The sequence below is a fragment of the Canis lupus genome, chromosome 5, assembly GCF_003254725.2.
Source record: "Canis lupus dingo isolate Sandy chromosome 5, ASM325472v2, whole genome shotgun sequence".
In the NCBI taxonomy this organism is placed as follows: Eukaryota; Metazoa; Chordata; class Mammalia; order Carnivora; family Canidae; genus Canis; species Canis lupus.
This window is the reverse complement of record NC_064247.1, coordinates 37,418,629-37,439,045: the sequence shown is the minus strand read 5'-3', so window position 1 is coordinate 37,439,045 and position 20,417 is coordinate 37,418,629. Positions and strand designations below refer to the sequence as shown.

General features: G+C 41.5%; 2 long non-coding RNA genes across 11 annotated transcripts in view; one reads left to right on the top strand and one right to left on the bottom strand.

The window, feature by feature from the left end:
- The first annotated feature begins 1,004 nt into the window (after positions 1 to 1,004).
- On the top strand, positions 1,005 to 15,292 carry LOC112647335 (uncharacterized). 2 transcript variants are annotated; one of them, XR_007410787.1, is made up of 4 exons: positions 1,005 to 2,147; positions 10,096 to 10,337; positions 11,295 to 13,955; positions 14,782 to 15,292. It is a non-coding gene; the product is annotated as an uncharacterized LOC112647335 (long non-coding RNA). The 2 variants fall into 2 exon arrangements; XR_003128266.3 differs by lacking the exon at positions 14,782 to 15,292 and having other exon boundaries at positions 1,042 to 2,147; positions 11,295 to 14,770.
- LOC112647334 (uncharacterized) overlaps positions 5,463 to 20,417 on the bottom strand; it is an 88,543-nt gene continuing 73,588 nt past the window's right edge. For 3 of the 9 annotated variants that reach the window (XR_007410776.1, XR_003128257.3, XR_007410781.1), the window contains exons 11-15: positions 13,644 to 14,102; positions 13,167 to 13,378; positions 11,363 to 11,704; positions 10,203 to 10,272; positions 5,464 to 5,810 (exon numbers count right to left, since the gene is read on the bottom strand). This is a non-coding gene — a long non-coding RNA (uncharacterized LOC112647334). Of the gene's footprint in view, positions 5,811 to 10,202; positions 10,273 to 11,362; positions 11,705 to 13,166; positions 13,379 to 13,643; positions 14,103 to 20,417 lie in introns of all 9 variants that reach the window. The other 6 variants (XR_003128258.3, XR_007410778.1, XR_007410779.1 and 3 more) reach the window with 5 other exon arrangements.

Below are 20,417 nucleotides of genomic sequence, written 5' to 3'. Positions count from 1 at the left end.
GTATGTTGTATGCCTTAAACTTACATACTGTTGTATGTCAAATGGAGCAATAAAAAAACCCAAACAAACAAGTATTTGAGTAGCCCTTGCAGTTTGTCACGTTCTCTGCTAAGTGAAGGGAATTCCCCTTTATACAAAATACCATTCCTGTCCTCAAGGAATTCACATTCTGGAAAGGACTAATGTTATGACAGGGTGAGTACAGGTACCATGGATGCATTTAGCATAAGATGCCTCACTTGGTTATATTGGCTTAGGGAAGCCTTCCTTAAGGGGATAATTTTTCAGCTGAGATAAAGAAAAAAAAGGACTTATTACAAATGTTATCCCACAGTAGTGGCTATCTGGAGCAAAGAGACAATGGAAGCAGAGTCATGTTTCCGTAGATTGAATGATAATGAAACAGAGAAAGCACACTAGCCAACTCTTTCCAAAAACTTGGCTATGCAAGATTGGAAAGAAATAGGATGGGTTAGGGAAAGTATAGAAAATGACTGATACAAACAAAATATGTGGATGCATCAAGAAGGGACTGCCAGTCTGGATATGATTATCTGAGGAATACAGATAATGTGATACAACTATTAGAATTGTATGTAGTGAGTTGTATGAAGAGGAGGTGATGGCTGGGGGTGTGAGTGACTGCAAAGAATTAAAGCTGGGGTCATCAGAACAGCCGAACCCACTTGACCATTGGATAGACTGTCAACAGGGAAGCTGAACCCATTCAGGCAGCCCTGGGGGTGGGGCAGAGGTCCGTAAGCTCTGCACTAAAGATTTCAGTACTTGAGGAAGAGACCTATTTAAATGAATACACTCAAGAAATATAGACAGCAGTGGCACCTGGGTGGCTCAGTGATTGAGTATCTGCCTTTGGCTCAGGTCATGATCCTGGGGTCCTGGGGTCAAGTCCCACATCAGACTCCCTGCAGGGAGCCTCCCACTCCCTCTGCCTATGCCTATGCCTCTCTCTCTGGGTCTCTCATGAATAAATACATAAAATCTTAAACAGAAAAAAGGAATATAGACAGCAGTATAATAGCCTGGGCTCCAAAGTCCAAGAAACAGTTTAACATCCAGACTTGTCCCTTACTGTGTGAGACTGAACTGTTCACCTTACTGCTCCCTATGCCTCCTTGTCCTCATCTGTGAATGGGGGATAATCATAATGCTGCTGTTCTCTTACAATCGTTGGATTATTGTGTGAAAATTAATGGCACATGGTAAACACTCAGTCAAGATGCCAAGACCCTAAGACAATAGATATCAGCTTCCAAAGCGAGGAGCCTGAGGGAGTGTAAATTATCAGAGAAAATATCCAACATAAACACAAAAACACAAAAACTAGAACCAATTTATGCTTCTTAGACCCCTTACCTACATGGAGGGAATAAAATGAAAATACCAGTTGTTGGCTATGAGGAGAGATATCTATTAAAGGAGGTTTTTCCCTGGAGAAAGTCATGTTTGATGTCCTCTCCTGAAAGAGGGGTGGAAGAGAACAATGGAACTCTCTGGAGAATTCCCTCTGTGAATCCTGTTATATGAGAGAAAATACTAGGGTCTTGCTTCCTTCTAAGAAGTCCCAAAGGCTAACTAGTCAAAGGAGAGATTCCTCCTGCACTCTTGGAGTCAGGAAGAGTGACAACTGGGTTGGCATTTCCCATGGACCAGATGTGGTCCCACCAAAGAAAGACTGGTTGTGATGTTATATTAGGTCCTCCCCTCCTTTTATTAGATGACAGGGACAAAGGTCACCAAAAGTAAAGAGAGCCACAACCACTCGACATGAATCTTGAAGAAACAGAGTTTTATTTGAAGTTGAAGAATTCATTTGGTTCTGGAAGCTGCTCTGAGGAGTAAGAAACAAGCCCGGGCTTTGACCCTGAGATACCTAGAATGGGAGTGGGCTGTGGTTCTCTATGAGAAGTTGGGATGGCCACAATTCAGTCAAGCACAGAGGAGGAGAAGACATTTGTGAAGACGCTGAGTGTGGAGAGTCTGCTTATCTGGAAGGGGTGACCCTGAGCATACAGACTGGAGGCTGAGTCAGCAGAGAGAAGGTAGCAGATGTCAAGATAAGACAAAGAGGGTGGATTACAGAGACACTTCCATCTCCACTTGGGATAGAGGTGAAGACAGGGCAGGTAAGTCCCACAGACTGCGGATGATTTAACATCTGCTATTCGTTATCGTAGATGAAGTCAAAGGCCTATAAAGTATAATAATGTCAAATGGGAATGGTAATGTAAATTGAAAATAAATATGTGGCAAAGAATAATAATGTAATCGTCCTTCTAGTACACGTTCACACCCATTTGATTTGCCTAGGCTGTAAGTCTGGTATGTAGATAGCTGCCCTCTCAACATGTATCTGCATATCCATTCGGTATCTTCATATAACTTAGCAGTAGACACAGAGTTCTTCCTCCCTGACTTCCCTCAGTCCCCACAACTCTCATTTCCAGTGAGGTGTCCTCTGCTCTCCTTTCCAAGAATCCCTGTTTGGGTTTGCAACTATATTTCCTGTTATGGCTTTCCCTCCCCTGCCATGACTGGTGGGGGCGGAGGGGTGGGTCACATCACTCCATGTGAGTTCCGAAGGCAAGAACATTAATCCATTGCCTCCTTCTCCACCCAAGCACAGGTTTGCTTTTGGAGCCTTGCCCTGATGTCAGGGGGAGCAGATGGGGAGTGAGTATCTGTGGCTTTTTACAATAAGATGCTACCCAGACCTCACCCCATTTCCCAGCACCCTCCAGGACTCCGGCACAAATGGCTCTGTAGAAACCAGTGCTAGGATTTGTCATTCCCTGAAATTAAAACCAAGTCACAGGCAAGATGTGCTTATTGGTTGATGATGTGCCATTTGCTTCAGGAAATTTCATTTTATATGTTTATGCACTTTATATGTATTTTACTGATATGTGTTTGTTATGTATTTCACTTGGCAACTTCCCAAATATCCTCATGCCCCATGTCTCAAGCACAGTGGTAAAAAATACACAGCCTTTGGTATGTGTTTTCTCAACATGATGGCTATGTGACCTCAGACCATGGAGGGAATATCTCTGCACCTCATTTTCCTCATCTGAAAAAGGGTAATAGTCCAATCATCTCTGTCATAGGATTGCCTGAGATTCTCTATGTAAAATTCTGAACCCAATGACTAATATTAAGTAGAATGTTTGTTATTAATAATCATGGTACTATTACTTATAACTCCATAAGGGCTATATGAAGGCAAGGCAGCCTCAAGAACTTGAGAGGCTGATGCCATGAATTTGCTCTAAAGAGGCCAAATTCAGTATTTTTTTCGTTGTGTTATGATTGACTCACACTTCAGTATTTAGTGTGAAGTAATGTTGAGTGTGCACTCTCTCTCTCCATTCATGTATCTAGTATCTATCTGTATCATCCATCCATCATCTATCATGTATCTATTCACTAATCATCCATCCATCCATCCATCCATCCATCCATCCATCCATCCATCTTACATATAGGTTTTTTAAATCATACAATGATTGAATGATATTTTTTTATAGCATTAACGGCTTGCTTGTGTGTTAGCAAACCTGAGTCAAGTCTGACTGATCTTTACCTCATGTTTTTTCCAAGATTATTTTTTTAAAGATTTTCCTTATTTATTTGAGAGAATGAGAGGGTGTGCACAAGCAGAAGGAGGGGCAGAGGGAGAGGGAGAAGCAGATTCCCCGCTGAACAGGGAGCCCAATGTGGGACTGGATCCAGGCCCCTGGGATCATAACCTGAGCTGAAGGCTAACACTTAACCCACTGAGCCACCCAGGCACCCCAAGACAGAGTCATTTTTTCTTAAACTCACAATTTTATGAAGCATTGGTGGGGGGAGATCTTTCTCCCTTCAGAGATTAACTTAGGAGAACTCAGGCAACTCAATTTACTTCCTAGTGCTTTAAGTATTTTATCTATAAAACAGAAAGACACTACTTGTCTCCTCCAAAAGGAATGTGAGGGGTTTGTAGTCTGTGCAAGACATAGTGTCATGTTGGCCTCCTGAATAGAGGTCTGCTCATAAATGGAAGGAGACCTCATAGCAAGAACCCGAGCTAAGTGTACAATCTAAACACTCTTTAGTTGAATATCAGGCAACAGCTTGGATTTCTGTGTTTTCTGAGTGTGATTTGAGTAAGGGAGCCTGGCCTGCCACCCACATTTTTGGCAAGCAGTGAGGTTTACAACCATCCTCTGTGGGCTCCTGTGTACAAGCACTTTGAAGGACATCTGCAAGAAGCCAAAAGTGACATCACCACTGCTGTTATCAGATGAAATGAGATCCATACTTAATGGCTCTGAGTTTGGGCTGCCTGGCCAAGGAATCATGAAGGAGTACGCCTTGCAACAAGTAGGTGCTCAGTAAGTATTTGTGGATATGCCCTGCTGACCTTGGAAATCAGCGAAGTTTCAGAACTTTCCATTCATTCTATAGATAGCTCTGTTATTCCCTCGGTGACTAATGAGTCTGGCTCCCACTTTTCACCACCTTCTGCAATAGCCACCATTCATGAAGGCTCGAGTGTTCCTCTGCCAGACACACTTCATTTGGCAGAAGTGATTTTATGAGCTCATAAGGTCATTTCGGGAAATGACAGATGAATTTAATCTGATATCTCTTGCTTAGACTGGATGCCAAGGACACTTATCCCACCTTGTCCTTGAGGTACATTTAAATGTTTCACTCTTTTTATTTGGAAGATTGTTCTTTTCCATATCAATTTGTAGCAAAGTTATGCACTTTCTCTGGGGGTGACGACCCTCCCATATTCGGCCATCTACCATCTCCATGATGAATGCTCACATCCATATATCCAGGCCAAAACCCTGCTATTCTTTATGAGTTTTTATCAGAACTATCTTCACAAAAATGAAGATCATGGCTATATGCTACTTGTGTTACAACTTAGTATTTTTCTTTAAGTTGATTTACTCTTTATATATCTCTATTTATCTTATCTATCTATATCAATCTATTATCTATCTATCTATCTATCTGACTATCTATAGCTTTATACCTCTTCCATAAGTACAAAACCCAGTATTACTTATCATAACTACTTAGCAACTACTTGGAAGTCCATGAGGCACCAGGTGATCACCAAATCCTGTGGATTTATCTCAAAAACAACTCAGATTTGGTGTTATTTCTCTTCCCTCACCACCAAAGGGCTGGATTTTGCAACAACGTCCTTCTTTTTCTCTTTCACTTAATTCCCTAGCTGTATCAAACTCCTTGTACCATATTTTACTATTCTAGGGTTCACTTTTTCCCCCATTGTAGTATCTCTGAAGTCAGCAAGCTTATTTCAACTGATGATGAATCACATGGTCATGGACAGCATTTGTTCTTCCTAGCATGTGCACAACAATGGAGATTTTTACAATCAATCACATCTTAAATTTGTAGAAGTATGGTTGCATGTTCCCACCTTTGCCTCTTTCATGCTTTCTTGTTTTTTTGAGGCTCAGCTCAGGAACTCCCCTTGCAGGAGGTGTTCTCAGATCGCTCTCTCCTCCAGCTGGTTCAGGCATATCCTACCTGGGTTCCCATGACATTTGGCCATATCTTGATTATTACATTTCCACCTTTTATTATAAATATCTATGGAGGGATCTTTGTCCCCCACCAGCCTGCCCTCTGTGCAGATAATGACTGTATTTTACTCAGTAGAAGCATCACAGTCAACTGATCAGGAGCACAGACCAGCTCCCCAAGAGACAAGCTAAGACCTTGTATAGCTTGTTAATTTCTTTGTGCTTCTGCTTCTTCGTCTGAAAAAGGAGGACACGATTATGTTACTTACTCCATACGGTTGTTAGGGAATTAAGTTAGTTAATCCATGCAGAGAGCTTGTAATGTCTAGCACATAATCATCACTATATAAGCATTTGCTTTTAGTACCTACTATTCTCTTTCTATCTGTAATTCCAGCATAAAACTAAGGCAGAAAGAAAGAACTAAAATTAAGCATATTTCTCATGCTTTGTTCTACGAAGATAAAACCTACTTTCTGGCTGAAAAGCTCCCCTCCCCGTGGCATTGGTGGCACCCGGAAGTGTCCAAATAAAATCAATCTTTTTTTCAAGAACAACAGATCAAAACATGATTTTGTCCACTGGACCTCTTCAAGATCATAGACTCATTCTGGGTTCTCAGTGAAAAAATAACTTGAAAGTCACAGTCTTTGCCTTCACGATGGCTTACATTCTGTGAACAAAATTACATTTATCTAAGATTTAGATAAACAAAAGTAAATATCAGAGTGGATAAAGGAAAGCCACATTTGTTTGCCAGCTGATGTCATCTGAAATCATGTTTGTCTCCTGTGTGTTTTCAAAGAGGCTGCATGGGGCTAATTAGAAAAAGAAAAAAGAGGGAAAAAGATAAATATTCTGGAGACATCTGGCTCATGTCACCTTTTCCTTTAAAAATTGAATTATTTACCAATCATCATCTGAACCTTGTTGGCTGGTACAGAGATGGGACATTTCTTTCATTTATCATGAGCCAATAAGCTTTAGGAGAAAAAAGTGAGTAAAAGACATGGAAGATTTACAACAAAGACCACCTTTTTATTTAATTTTGAAAAGGAATATATAGTCCTAGTCACCAAATGCTAAAACAATGTACATTTAGTCTATATTCACTACCAGTAAGTAAGAAAGGGACACAGAAAACATGTCTCTCTTATGCTCACTTCAGATATTGGGGCTAAGTCACTGTTTGAGTGTGACATGGTATTTTCTGATTTCTGGGAATACCTCAACATTTTAGCATTTGATCCTTTCTCTGAGGATGCATGAATTCAGGTTGAGGATTATATATGGCCTTCAAACTAGAATTTTCCTTGGTAAATCTCATCCAGGCAGTTATTTAAGTACATCTTTCAATACCCTAAGTTTAAGAACTCTTAAATATCTAGTTGTGAAAGGTAAGGAAGCACAGTGTCAGCATATGATGGGCATTCAGTAGTATTTGCGGTTGCTTTACAGACTTGGAACTCAAGAGTATAGAGCACATACCTAAATCCTATCCATGGCTGGGGACAGAGGGTAGACTGTGGAGACAGAACTATCTGCTTAGAACGGATTCTATTGGCATTACTTATTGTTCATAAAAAGTCAGGAAACCCCTCTAGTCACTGTTTCACCATAGGGAAAATTGTGTGATTTGGAGAATTTTAATGCAGTAACAGGAAAAAAAAAAAAGACAAAAACAACCAAAACACAGGATTTGTTATTTCCCACATGTTCTCCAACCTCTAGACAGATAATCTCCAAGAATAAGGAATATATCCAAGCATATACTGATGTATTTTACAAATGAAGTTTGGAGAGACTCCATCTTTTTGTACTAGAACATTGAGTTAGTCTTATTTATCCTGGGTACTGGGCAGCCAGTTCCTATCTTTATACCATTGGATGTGGTGTCCTGGGAATATAACTTGAACTGGATTCAGGTTTTCTTTTTCCCTCTCATTTGTTATAACAGATATTGTAAACCTTCCCATTTTCCTCCTACCTTGTCTTATTCTTTCTATTGCTCTTATTCTCAGCAGCCAAAATTTCCTCATTTCCCAGATACATTGAAGCTGTCAGAAAGGACATCTTTCATTTGCTGGGATGGCCTGCATGTAAGCCCAGCCTCCATCACTCCTGTAACATGGAGGGATGCTAGCCTGGTGATCTTCGCTACCCAGACCTCTCTGGCTGGGTTCTCTCTGGCTGCTCCTTCTATTTACCAATTTCCAAATGTTTGAAGCCCTGTTTTGTTTTCCTTCTAAGAGCTCTCTTTAGTTTGTCTCAACTACTGACACGACTCTAATTAGCCCCTGAAATGTTTAGGGTTTCGAGATGATCTCCTCTTGATCATCTTTTTCAGACCTTCAAAGTTATACACCCAAATGCCTAACAGGCATCTCCATTTGGAAGATTTTTCCAAATCAGCATTTAGGAACTGAACCCAGGCTACTCTTCCCCTTCATGGTGCCAGGTTCAGTGCTCAAAATCTGAATCTTAAATTTCACCTGTGACTCTTGATTTTTTTCTCATTTCCTTAATCTCCAAGAACTTTGAGTCTAGTATCTAAATACATCTCAGATCTGTTTCCCTCTCTCCATCCTCAATGTAAATACCCTAGTTCAGCAGTATCTTTCACTAGGGTCACTGGCAAAGAAAAACTATTCACCAGACTCTCATTAAAAACTATAAGACAGATTTTATTCAAACTACTGCAGTAGAGGGGGAGACAGACAGAGCTCAACTCCAATCCAGTCAATTCCATAGAAGTGACCAGGCATTTTAAAGGGATAACGAGGGAGAAGGAGAGAACAGGGTTTCAGAGTCATGGAAGTGTAAAATGACAAGAACCAGGTAGAGGGACTGCACAATGTGATTAAGCCCATCGGTGTCCTCTGACTGATGTTTATTGAAGTTAGCCTCCTACTCCTCCACAGAGATTGGGAGACAAGGGCTCTATCTTTCTTGATGATTATGTTTCAAAGGGATGGCCCCAGGTTCTTGGAAAAGACATTCCAGGGTTGTAGAAGATATATCTCAAAGGAACAGAGAAAGGATTTACAGCTGCAAGTTTTCTAAAGCCAATGTTCTAAGAAAACGGATGTCAGAGGCCTATAGTTGGGTTTTGGCTAGAACAAATGGTAAATTATCTTGGCAGCCATTTAAAAAGATTGGAGGTCATTATCCTAGAGACACAGCCTTGAACTGATAGAAACTACACTAGTATGTGTTCAAGTCTCTTAGTGTGGATGATAGAGCAAAATTGTTTATGCTGTAAGCTGCAGTTTCTATAGGTCAATGTTGAGGACTGGTTGAAAAGAGGGCTCCCTTCTCAGAGCCCGGCTAGACTTTGATCAAGAAGAGAGTCTTTGTCATTATTCTAACACAAGAAATAGTAGGAGTTGGTCTCAAATATGGCTTCCAACATTTCCTTCCATCTCTGTACCTATGTGTTACTCCTCCCAGGAATAGGTGGATTTGACTTTCATCTCCTTGAATCTTGTCTGGAAATTTGTTTTGATTAATAGCGTGCAGCAGAAATTTCTAGCCCTTACATTCTTGTAGAACCCTAGTCACAACTTAGGTAGCCTAACTGTCCCAATTGGAAAGAGAGGCCCAGTCAGTGCCCAGCATTCCATCCATCAGAGCTGAGGCCCGAGACGTGACAGTGAAGCCTCTTTGGATGTCCAACCTCAGCCAACTTCCTGGTTGAATGAGCCTTGTGAAGATCCAGCTCATGGCTTGTGAAGTAGGCGTGGGCCACCTCTGCAAAGCCCTGTCCATATTGTGTAACCATATGCAGATAAATGGTGGTTATTGTTTCAAGCCACTGTTTCACCTCTGGACACACACACAGACACACACACACGCACTCATGTACCTTTGTCATATCTGTCTCTTGTGCTTTCCTCACTTTGCCTGAGAAATCCAGAGTGATTGCTGGATAACATTTCATTTTTCCATGATAATGCTTTCTTAGCCAACATTTTTGAAGAACAATTATGAACTTCAATTGTTTAATTCTGGGTATAGTGAGTTTAAACTTTTTGATGATTTTCTTACTCTCAGATCAATATTCCCTACCTTTTCATTTTTAGGTCTACAAATAGCACATTTATCTTCATTATGGACTAGTTCAGTCTGGATGGATGGATAATGTGAAACCATTCTTATAGTTTATGATTCACCTTTCCTAGCACCAACTGTCACAACCACACAGTTGTAATTAAAGAGTATTCATGGAGATATTTTTTTTTCCAATTTCCCTGGTGAACCGTGAGACTTTTAAGATTATTCATAAATACATTTTGTATTTCTGTCATATATATTAGGACACACCAAAGAAAGGATTGGAGGTTATAGGCCTGTGTGGGCATAACAGGGAAGAGATGCCCACCTATTCTTTTGTAGAAAAGCACACTTCAGGATTGTGAGGACACATTCAAGCCACAGAGGGGATAAGACCTAACTATATGTCACAAGAAAGTTAGTTCTAATGACTGTCCCTGTATTTTTTTTTCCATATTGTCTTTACCAGTCCACCACAGGACCTGTGAAGACAGATGAACCTTCCTATGGGGGAAACAGTTTCCCAGCCCCTGATGATGTCTCCGTACAGATGAATAACGGGGGAGAACCTCTTACCAGTTGGCCGAGTTCTGCTGGAATTCCAGAAACAACACAGACCAAGGCTTGAGCCAGTTGGTTTCTTTGTCTACAGGGAAAATAGAAACACATGTTTGATAGAAAAGAAAAAAAAAAAAAGCAAAACTGAGGATGGTAAGTGAAAGCTGGACAACTGGGTTTTTGGGGGGTTTTTTGGTCTTTATTTCCAATTTTTTTCCCTAAATTCTCCCCTAAAACAAACACATTCCTGTGGAAGCTTCACCATATAAACAGATCCATTCACAGGGATGCTGCTTTGAGGATCAAATCCAAGTTAAGGTCAAGGTTAGGGCTTGCTGCCAGTCTCACCAAGCTTCAGTACTCAAAGAAGTTCTGATTTGATTTGAATTCAGTTTTGTGCCTCTTTTAAAAAAATGCAAAATATGCGGAGCAAATAAAGAAAAGTAAACACCTCAATTACTTCTCTCCCAACCTCAGTGGCTTCTCTGCTTCCCTTCTTATCTGAACCCTGCCCAGATCAAAAGGCCCAGCTCAAGATCCTCCATGTGGAGTTGTGCATATAATAATTCTCCAAAAATAAATTTTTATTTATTTATATTTTATTTATTTTATATATTTATATGTCAGTGCAGATGGGAAAAAAGTGAGGTCGTATGAAGAGCATGAGACGTGAGGGGAAAGGCCTGGCTCTGTATCACACAGCTTTGCCACTTCCTGAATAAGCCTGAGCAAATCCTTTAATTTCTCAGGGCTCGTTTGTTTAGACAAATGTTGTTCATTATGAGATTTAAAGGAAATGGCAGGTAGAAGTGCCCAGATGCACCTGGGTGGTGTCCAACTCCTGATTTCGGCTCAGGTCATGATCTCAGAATCATGGGATCGAGCCCCACATTGGACTCCATGCTCAACATGGAGTCTGCTTGTCCCTCTCCTGTTCTTTCCCCTGCCCATCTCTACCTCTAAAATAAAAATAAAATCTTATAATAAAAGTACCCAAAGTGTGCCTGAATATCACAGATATTCAGTGTTGGATATGTATTCAATCATTGTAGTCTTTGCATGGCTAGGGAAAAGGAACAGAATCTACATGAGGCATTTCATCAATTTCAGTATCAGTGCTTCCATGGATGTGCTTCCCATTTGAGTGTTTGGAGATGGAGGAACAGCATATGACCCACCATAACCATGTACTGCTGGGGAACCAGGAGGAAGGCTGTTCAGCGAAGAAGACTTCATGTTCACAGAGTGGATTTCCATTAGGACTCAGAGATTCTGTAAAATCAGTAACAACTCCATAGCACCACTGGAATGTGAGGCTCAACATGGCAACAAATATCATACATGTAGGCTTTTTATGAATAGTGTGACAACTCTTGTTGTGAATAGCTTGGTTTCCATTGATCCTTATCATCTTGCCATGGGGGTTGAAGGATGCTAGAGAAAAGGGGTGCAGTTTTTGGACTTCTTATTTATTAGTAGACCCATTTGCTCTTGGTCTCTTTTCCTCCACAAAACTTGTCCTGAAATATAAAAGCCTGGTTTAGTAGGAAGGATTAAGAATTTAAATGCAGAAGGATTTGTGTCCAAATCAGTTAACAGGTATACTGTGGGCAAGTTTATCAACTGCCCTACACCCCCATGCCATATCTCCCATATTGGATATCCATACTCACCGCAGGTGTCACAGAGAGAAGCAAAGGATTAAAAATGAAGTATCTTGAGCTGGGGGCCATTCCTGACTCACTTGAATCTTATATGATTCCTAAAGAAGTGGGAGCCGATGGCCAGGATTCAAGAGCAGGAGGTGGGTGTGGCATTCAATGAGTCACAGAATAGAGCTAGTAACTAGGTCAGTCTTCCTGAGTGAGGAGTATGTGGTTAGAATTAAGTGCAGGGAAAGACAGTGGGGGAATTCACAACTTTGTTTGTATTAACATCAGCCTAATAATCTGCTGACTTGAAGGATTCCTCTCAGAGGTAGAAATAACTCTACTGCTAACATAAATTTCCATGGAGTCATTTGGTTTCTTGCTTGCCACCAAGGAGGGGACCCAGTTGATTACATATTCTCATGCAGTTCGCATGCAAACTGAAAAGCTCTGCTTGGAACCATTCTGGTAAACAGGATACATCTGACATGCTTAAAAAGTCACCCAGATCCTAAGTTTCCCAGCATCTCTTATATATAAAGATGTGCTGTTTGAAGTGGAATCATCGTGACACATAATAGCTAACTTGTTCCCCTCAAAATGAAAACATGTCCGGAGGTGGAGTGAATGTGATTGGCATGCAACTGGATGATGGCCTTACTATTTTATTATTATGTGTGTATTCTTCAACAGGAGTTTAGTGAAGATCCCCCCAAAAGGAGATTTCTTTGGGAGTGAAACAACAATGGGGGGGGGGATACGATTTGACCACTACTATGTTTTTAAAGGGTCCACAGGGATCCATGTAGAACCATTGAACAAATCCGTTGAACAAATCGAGTAGAGATCATTTGTGTGGTGGATGTGATTCCCAATGTGATTCCCTGAGTTTCTTTATTTCTGGTCTATGTCTATTCCCAGTTTGCATAATTAATCATATGGGAAAAAATAGGAAGGGATTAAATAATCCAACAATCTCTTTCCTCCCACTCCAGCATGACAGGTACTTTTTTGCTTACTCAGTAGCCTGCTTCCCTACCCACAAACACAACTTTTTCCTCCCTGCTTTTGTTTTGGACTTTGCTTCCCCATGTGGGTAAAAAGGGTTAAAGCCCTCCTTAGATCCACGAGTGAATCACTATTGATGTAAGCTACTCATGGCAGTTCTATCCTTCTTGCCAGTGATTGGGTTAGGCATGGACATGGACATAAAGGCCAAGAGGATTTATTCAAAGAAGCTTATGGTAAAGGTTTTCCTCTCTACTAAATAGAGATGTGTGGGAGAAATGGGTGTCCATTTCTTTAAGGGACACCCTTAACTTGAGTTTGATACCTGGAGGTGCTGCAGCCATCTTGTGATTGTGAGGAACAATTTCCTTGATTGGCTGAATGGGCAGAGAAGAAACATGGGACATAGTTGTGCCATTGAATTAAAATTTCCAAATTGACCTGTCTCTAGACGTGTTGTTATAGGAGAGGATGAAGCCCTCCTGATACTTTTGTTCAGTGTTGGTTATTCATGGCCCAAAGCATCTAAAGTTGCTCCTTAGAAAGAAAAAGGGCAGAAATAGAAATTATTTCATTAAGAAGAGTGAAGTAAAGCTGCAAAAGTGCAGAGTATGGGTTTCTAACACATGTAGGGAGGCAACATCCCTCTGTTCCTTTCTTCCAGGAACCGCTCTTGATTTTGGCGGCAGGGAGGCTATGCCAGGAGTGGTTAACACTGAGGTCTGGCATTGGATACCTTGGGTCTGAATCTTGGTTCTGCCACTTGTTGGCTGCATGTGTGTCTGCGGGCAAGATACTTAACTGTGAAGCAGAGTGTCCTCATCTCTAAGAAGGGGATAATAATACCCCTTGGAGATGTTTTGAGGACTAAATGAGATGATGCATGAAAAGCACTTAGCATAGTGCCTGATATTTGGTAAGATTTCAAGCAATCTGGTGTCATTATCATTTTCATCTGCTTGAAGGACTGAGACTTTATTTTCCAGTTGGCCACATCTCTTTTGCTTTCACCCTTGGCTTCCAATGCTCTGATGTTCTCTTTCTGCTTATTCCTCCAGCCTGGCATGTCTCAGACCAGCCGTTGCCTTTGACTCAGGCTCCACTTCGTTCTCGGGTAATGTTTCCAGTCCTCAGCTGGGATGTCCAGTCCCCAGAAGGACTCCAGTGCCACCCCTTTCTTCCCATGTAGCCACTGCTGATGGACTCTTACACAGGGCTTGTGTGTTCTTCAGGGCAGGGGAGGCGGGGGGTTGATGACAGCCTGAGTAAGGCAAAAGACATTCTGCATGGGTAAGCAGACCCCAGTGAATGACCCTGGACAAATCACATGGCTTATGAAAACAGGCTCTTCAGATAAGAGAAAGCATAATATTACTGACTATGACCCTTTGTGACAGGGCTGCAAACGGACTGGTAATAGGGCGACATCCATGAGAACACCAGAGATGGTACCTGTATGGTGACCTGTAGCGCAGGAAAACGTGGGACCTAACACATCTATAGCAGTGGGAGGACGATCAGGTTGATGGGGAGAAACACCTGCTTCAGGGAGAAAGTACCTAGGTAACAGAACTCTGACTCTCCAGAACCTTCCAGTCTGGGGAGGGAAGGAGGAAGTCCATGAATGAACACATGGGTCGATAAATGAGTCCCATTTTACCGATAAGAAAACTAAGATTGAGCAGTCGACTACCCTTGCTAGTCAAAGGCCACACAGGTAGTGTGCACCAAGCAGACTGATTTGTGGATTACCGCATGTTCTGTACCATCGCGAAGGAAATCTTGTATCTGTTTGGTGTTCTTAAGCTTTTCCAGAGAATCATTTGTTAGAAAAATATGAGTGTACAGAGTTTATCAGCAACCCATAGATATTTGGATTCATAAAATAAAGGAGACTTTCCACCTCCAACCTTGCAACCAATTTGCTGTTTCTACCACAGGTTCTGGTTTGGGGCTGTGGCATGCCCTAACCAGGGGAACGTTTCAACCCCATCAACCACTGTGCTCTGTAAAGGTAGATTAACAAGCAGGCTTGACAAAGTGATGCTGTATATGTTAATATACTCATCAGCGTTTGCCAGAAAGATGCATGACCTATGGAGCTGCTGGCGTTTACTAATATGATTGTCAGACCAGATGACAGCATAATGACATCTCCTGACACTTCTGCTGGAGCAATACCTAGGGACAAGATAATGTGAAATTCATTTGACTACTGCACAAAACGCAGGACACAGGCGTCAGCTCGAAATCCACCCTGCATGTTTCCTTACTTTTCTACCCACTATCGAATCGAACTGCAATGATCCCGTGTTCTCTCACAGTGCCTAAGTACACTCATGAAAGGAAATGTGTCGTACAGTATCTTTTTGCATCAGATCATTTCAAGTAAATGGAGCTGCAAAATGAAATGTTGGAAATGAAGATGATTATATTCATTACGCCTTTGTGTGTAGCCCGTTTCTTGGAAATTTATTCATATGTTATGCTTAATAAACCATAATTTAAAAATCACCTTGCATGCAAATTTCTAAACTGGTACCGTCTACCGTCATCCATTATACTGTTTCTTGTTTTCTTGGCAGAGTTTGGCACTATCCCACACTCTAGGAAAGTCAATGGATGAACAAATACAGTTCTAAAGGTTGATTGATTCCACTGGAGGGAAGAGACATGTACCAAAAGGGACTTTATTTCTGTTTTCCCCAAATAGGAAGAGAGGCTGACATTCAGTATGCCTCTTCCATTCATTTTTTGAGGGAGCAGTGAATACTATGAGAGGTAGGTGTTTATTTATGTCTTCCTGAAAAAGTACAAACAGCTCCTGTAAGAGGAATGACTTCTCGAATAATGGAGTTAGATAGGACCTTACAAATCATGTAATTCAACACTTCTATGGCTGAAGAGTAAGTGGAGTACATACAGTGTAAATGTCATGATGTTTAAATTTAAAAATGAAGCATCCTTAGCTGGCATCCTCCCTTTTAACACTCTGAGAAGGGAGCTCTGTCTACAGCCACTGTCTTCCCGTTGTCCGTTTTCTTATCTATTACTGTCCTGGATGGTAGAAAGTAGGTCATGCAAGGTTTCACCCAACTGGTGGGGTTAGAAAGCATCTTGTAGGATGGTTAAGATTTTGTAAATGAATAAGGACAGACATTTCAATGGTGCAACAGCTTGAGTAATGACACAAGGGCAAGATTAGATGAAGTGTATTTCTGGGACAGCAGCTAGTCTTTTTGTCCCAAAGGAGGTCTCTATACAGAGGGCGTGGGGAGATCTGGGATCTAAAATTGAGGGGAAATTGGGATAAGGTCATAGATGACCCTGAGTGCTTCCCCTGAACGATCCCTAACCCAGATTTATCTACCGAGCAATGAGAAGTCTTTACAAATTTTTGAATATGGAAGAACTTCAGAACATCAGTGTTCCAGAAAGATTAACATAGTGATGCAAGGGTGGAAAAGTTTTTCCTTCTTCCCTTCTAGATTATTTGCTGGGGTAATTAAATTGACTGAGATAGATTAACAAATTAACAGGAGAAAAACAAGTTTAATAACATGTACCTGCCTGTGTAGAGGAAAGACCCAGGAAAGCCATATCCTTAAATACCATCTTCAGCTAAAGCCAAAAGATGTTGGGGGTAGGAAGTCAGGCCTGGGAGGTCACCAGGAAAAGCAGACTAAACAAGGATAAGGATTTGCGCAAGATGAAGTCTTTGCTTTCTGCATTGATAAAAACTTCTAGAGACTGAGTCATCCCCCCTTCTGGTAGAGTGAGGGACACACCCTTACAAATGGAGATTTCTCTTATAAATGTAAATGTCTCCCACAGAAAGACACCTTCTTGGTTTTCACAGCTTCTCTTGTGTCTGCAGTTTCTGAAAAGTAACTAGCTTAAAATCATCAATATGCCACAGAGGCATTATTTTAGGGTGGCAAAATTTGCTACCCCTTCCCCAGCAATGTGGACAATGGCTCAGATCAAGGGACTCCTAACCTTAATGCTGATGCTTGAGACAGATACTGTTCTTGTCCAGTCAGCATAGTTTCCTTGCTTCTTCTAATACCAGAAGTCCTCCCCCTGGCATAGAACCCCTTCACGTGGCTAGGATGGATGGCCTCTCATCATGAAGTGAGATGGCTATGCAGTTCTGTGTAGAGTGAAACGTACCGTAACCATGAGTTTTAGTCTAGCAGTGAACATATGACCCAAGTCAGGACAGTCTGAGTCCTTCCTAGTGCTTTCATGCCAGAACTATTAAGAAATTCTCCAATTAAAATTGCAAAGGAGATATTTGTGGTTGAGGGGCCACAGCAGCCATTTTGCACAACATAGGAGAATTTTCTGATTTCCAAGCTTAATCCAAGTGTTTACAAGTGGTAAATTCTAAGCTTCAGTGGCAAAAGGAAGTGGCCCAGAGCTGAGTCTGAGAGTTGAATTGTTCTACCTGAGAAAATGGGAAGAATTTGTTTTTGTTTTTCTTAATTAATGCCTGTTAAACTAAACTTTCTTTAAAAGGATGCCACCTAACAGCATACCCTGGGGGTGATGTGGAGAATGGAAGAGCAGAAGGGACATGGGAGTAGGAGGTAGGACAGAGGGGCATGAGTGAAAAAACAGAGCAAGAAAAAACCCAGGAATGGGACCTCCTTTTTGAATTTGGAGACTGACTAGGGGCCTAAAGAAAACTGAATTTGAAAATGAAATTAAACCAAAAATGTCAGCATAGTGCAAGATGGGAAGCTCATTCACAGATGAAGCCAGCTCATGAGGAAATAAGAATAGAAGCTTTTGGGGGAATTCTCAGAAACCCTAGGGATTTTCCACAAATTGTGAGAAAGGGGATTCAGGGCAGTTTCTAGAGTAGGGGGCATTATCATCTTGTGAAATTTACTGGAACAGGTCAAGCTTTCATGGAAAGAACCCTGGCTGCAGGGTGAGAAGGACCAGCTCCAGCACCAATTTACTCCTATGTCAAGTTGTCTAAACTTTCTGACTCAGTTTCCTTCACTATAAAAGGATGGCTTTGGATCAGAATATCCAAAATGCTCCACAATGCATTATTACAAAGAAGCCATAGGATGCTTGTATGAAACAGAAAATAAAGTGAAGTCCGTGGAGGTATACATTTCACAGGGGCCAGTTCTGTGGCTTTCTTCCAATTAATCTGGAAAGATGCAGGAATAAGACTTTTCGGAACATTCAAGATGTCTAATAGAGCAGGAACCCTATGGGGCTGGATAACAGCTCCAAGTCAATAGGGCCTGTTTAATTACATTTGCTCTGTGCCAGGCACAGAGAAATATGACCTATGTATATTATATTGACAGCACAACTCTAGGGCAGGAGCTGGTAGCATTCCTTCCCCGGGAAACTGAGGCACAGTGATTAATCGACCTTCCGAGTTCATACCTGCTGAAAGGCAACTGATGGTCAGAGTCCAGAGGCTGTTTCATTAATGCCTGCATCTTCTTATCACATGTTTATGGACAGTTGAACTGGCAATGCCAGTTTCCCATTCATGTCCATGCTCTATCTTCGAGGTGAGCCTCCAAACATCCCTGTGTGTGGGGGTAGCACCAGGATTACTTCCCTATTCCATGTTTGAAGAAACTGAAGGATCTTCCCAGAGTGCATGGAAGATCCAGGACCCAAAGCCAGACTTGCTGATAACAAAGCAGTCTCCTGTTGGGGAGGGTCCAATGTCACAAAATCACATGATGTGTTTCCAGCATCCTGAGACTCATATTCTGAGCCCCTAACCGGGGGAGTTGAGAGTGACCAATGTGCCCTGAGGGTGTGAGCAAATCACATTATTTGCATGAGGAAAACTCTCACCTGCTCACTCACTTCTGCTTCAGAATAATCTCGTGACAGGTAACTAACAGCCTCTGCCATAATCTTTTGCCAGCTTTCCAGATGGCACTTGAGTCCTTGGGACCAGATCAACGCATTGGGAGCTGATGTGCGAACACGGCCTGCAGGAGTGTGTAAGGGAGACTCTGATGCTCATGGGGCTTGGCGGTGCCCCAGTCCCAGTTGTCCACACACAACCTCACCCTTGGATTGGTGGCCAATCCTGGCCAATCCTTCTGATTGCCCTGTCTCCACAGTGTCTGCCTGCCAGTGGAAATGCATGCCTTTCTACCGAGTTCCAACCAGAGATTTGTACTGATGTCGAAGTAGCTATTGTAATGCCACCAAATGACCACCCGGCGCTGCACCAAGTCCTCACTGTCTCTCATTGACTCATTCACAGCTGCCCAACTTTCAGTAGTGGTTCTCAATTCCAGTTTGCATGAATGCAGCCTAGAAGATGTCAACAGTGGAGGAGTTAGCTCCCTCACAGTCATTGGGGTTTTCAGAAGGAACTTCTGCACCTAAGGAACCACTTGAAAACCTGCTGGGGCCACAGCACATTATGATTTGGTTTGCATTTTCCTGATGACTAACAAGGTTGCAGAGAAATGGAAGCCCTTTTGCACTGTTGGCAGGAATACAAATTGGTGCAGCCACTAACAGAAAATAATATGGCAAATCCTCAAAAAATGACAAATAGAGCCACCATGTGATCCAACAATCCCCCTATCTGGAAGAATTTAAATCAGGATCTCAGATACTCATTGTCCCATATTCACTACAGCACTATTTGCAATAACCCAAATGTAGAAACAATGAAAATATCCCTTGACAAATGAGTGGATTAAAAAACCACACACACACACACACACACACACACACTTCAAAAAGAAAGGGAATCCTGCCATATGCAACAACACAGATAAACCTGGAGGACATTATGCTAAGTGAAATAAGCCAGACACAAAAGGACAAATACTGCACGATTCCACTAATATAAGATGTCTAAGGTAGATCAAATATTTTAAAAATGGAAGCAAAAATAGAATGGTGGTTACCAGAGAATGGAGAGAAAGAAAAATGAGGAGCTGCTAGTCCACACGTATAAAATTTCATTTATACAAGATGAATAAGTTCTAGAGATCAGCTATACCACACTGAGCCGGGAGAGAACAGTACGAGATTGTACACTTGACAATCTATTAAAAGGGTAAATATCATGTGAAGTGTATCTTAGCACAATACAATCTTAAAAAGAAAAAAGAAAGGAAACCTGCTGGGGCTAAAGACAAAGTATGCTTTTTTCTCAGACTTTCTATACGTCTCCTAAACGGAAACCACCTGCCTTGTCCCCGAGCCAGTCTAAGCACACAGGCCATTTAAACTTAGAACTTAGAACATTTTCATTTTTGCCTCGGATGAAAAAGTAAAATTTTTCCCCAGCCAAAGAAAGCCCTGAGTCAGCAGAACTAATTGGTTTATTAGGCATCATGTACATTTTAAGAAACAGGGCTAAGATCCAGACTTACCTTGATGAGAATTTAGAGTTTCAAGGAAATTACTACAAATATATCCAAGTGGGGTGAGGTAAGGGGTAGAATCTAAACCCAAAGAAGCAAAAAGCAGACTGGTGTTAGATCCTTCTCTATTTCTAAAATTCCAGAAAAGAGTGAGAAAAACTGTAGAGATACATAAATGGCTTAACCACTCCACG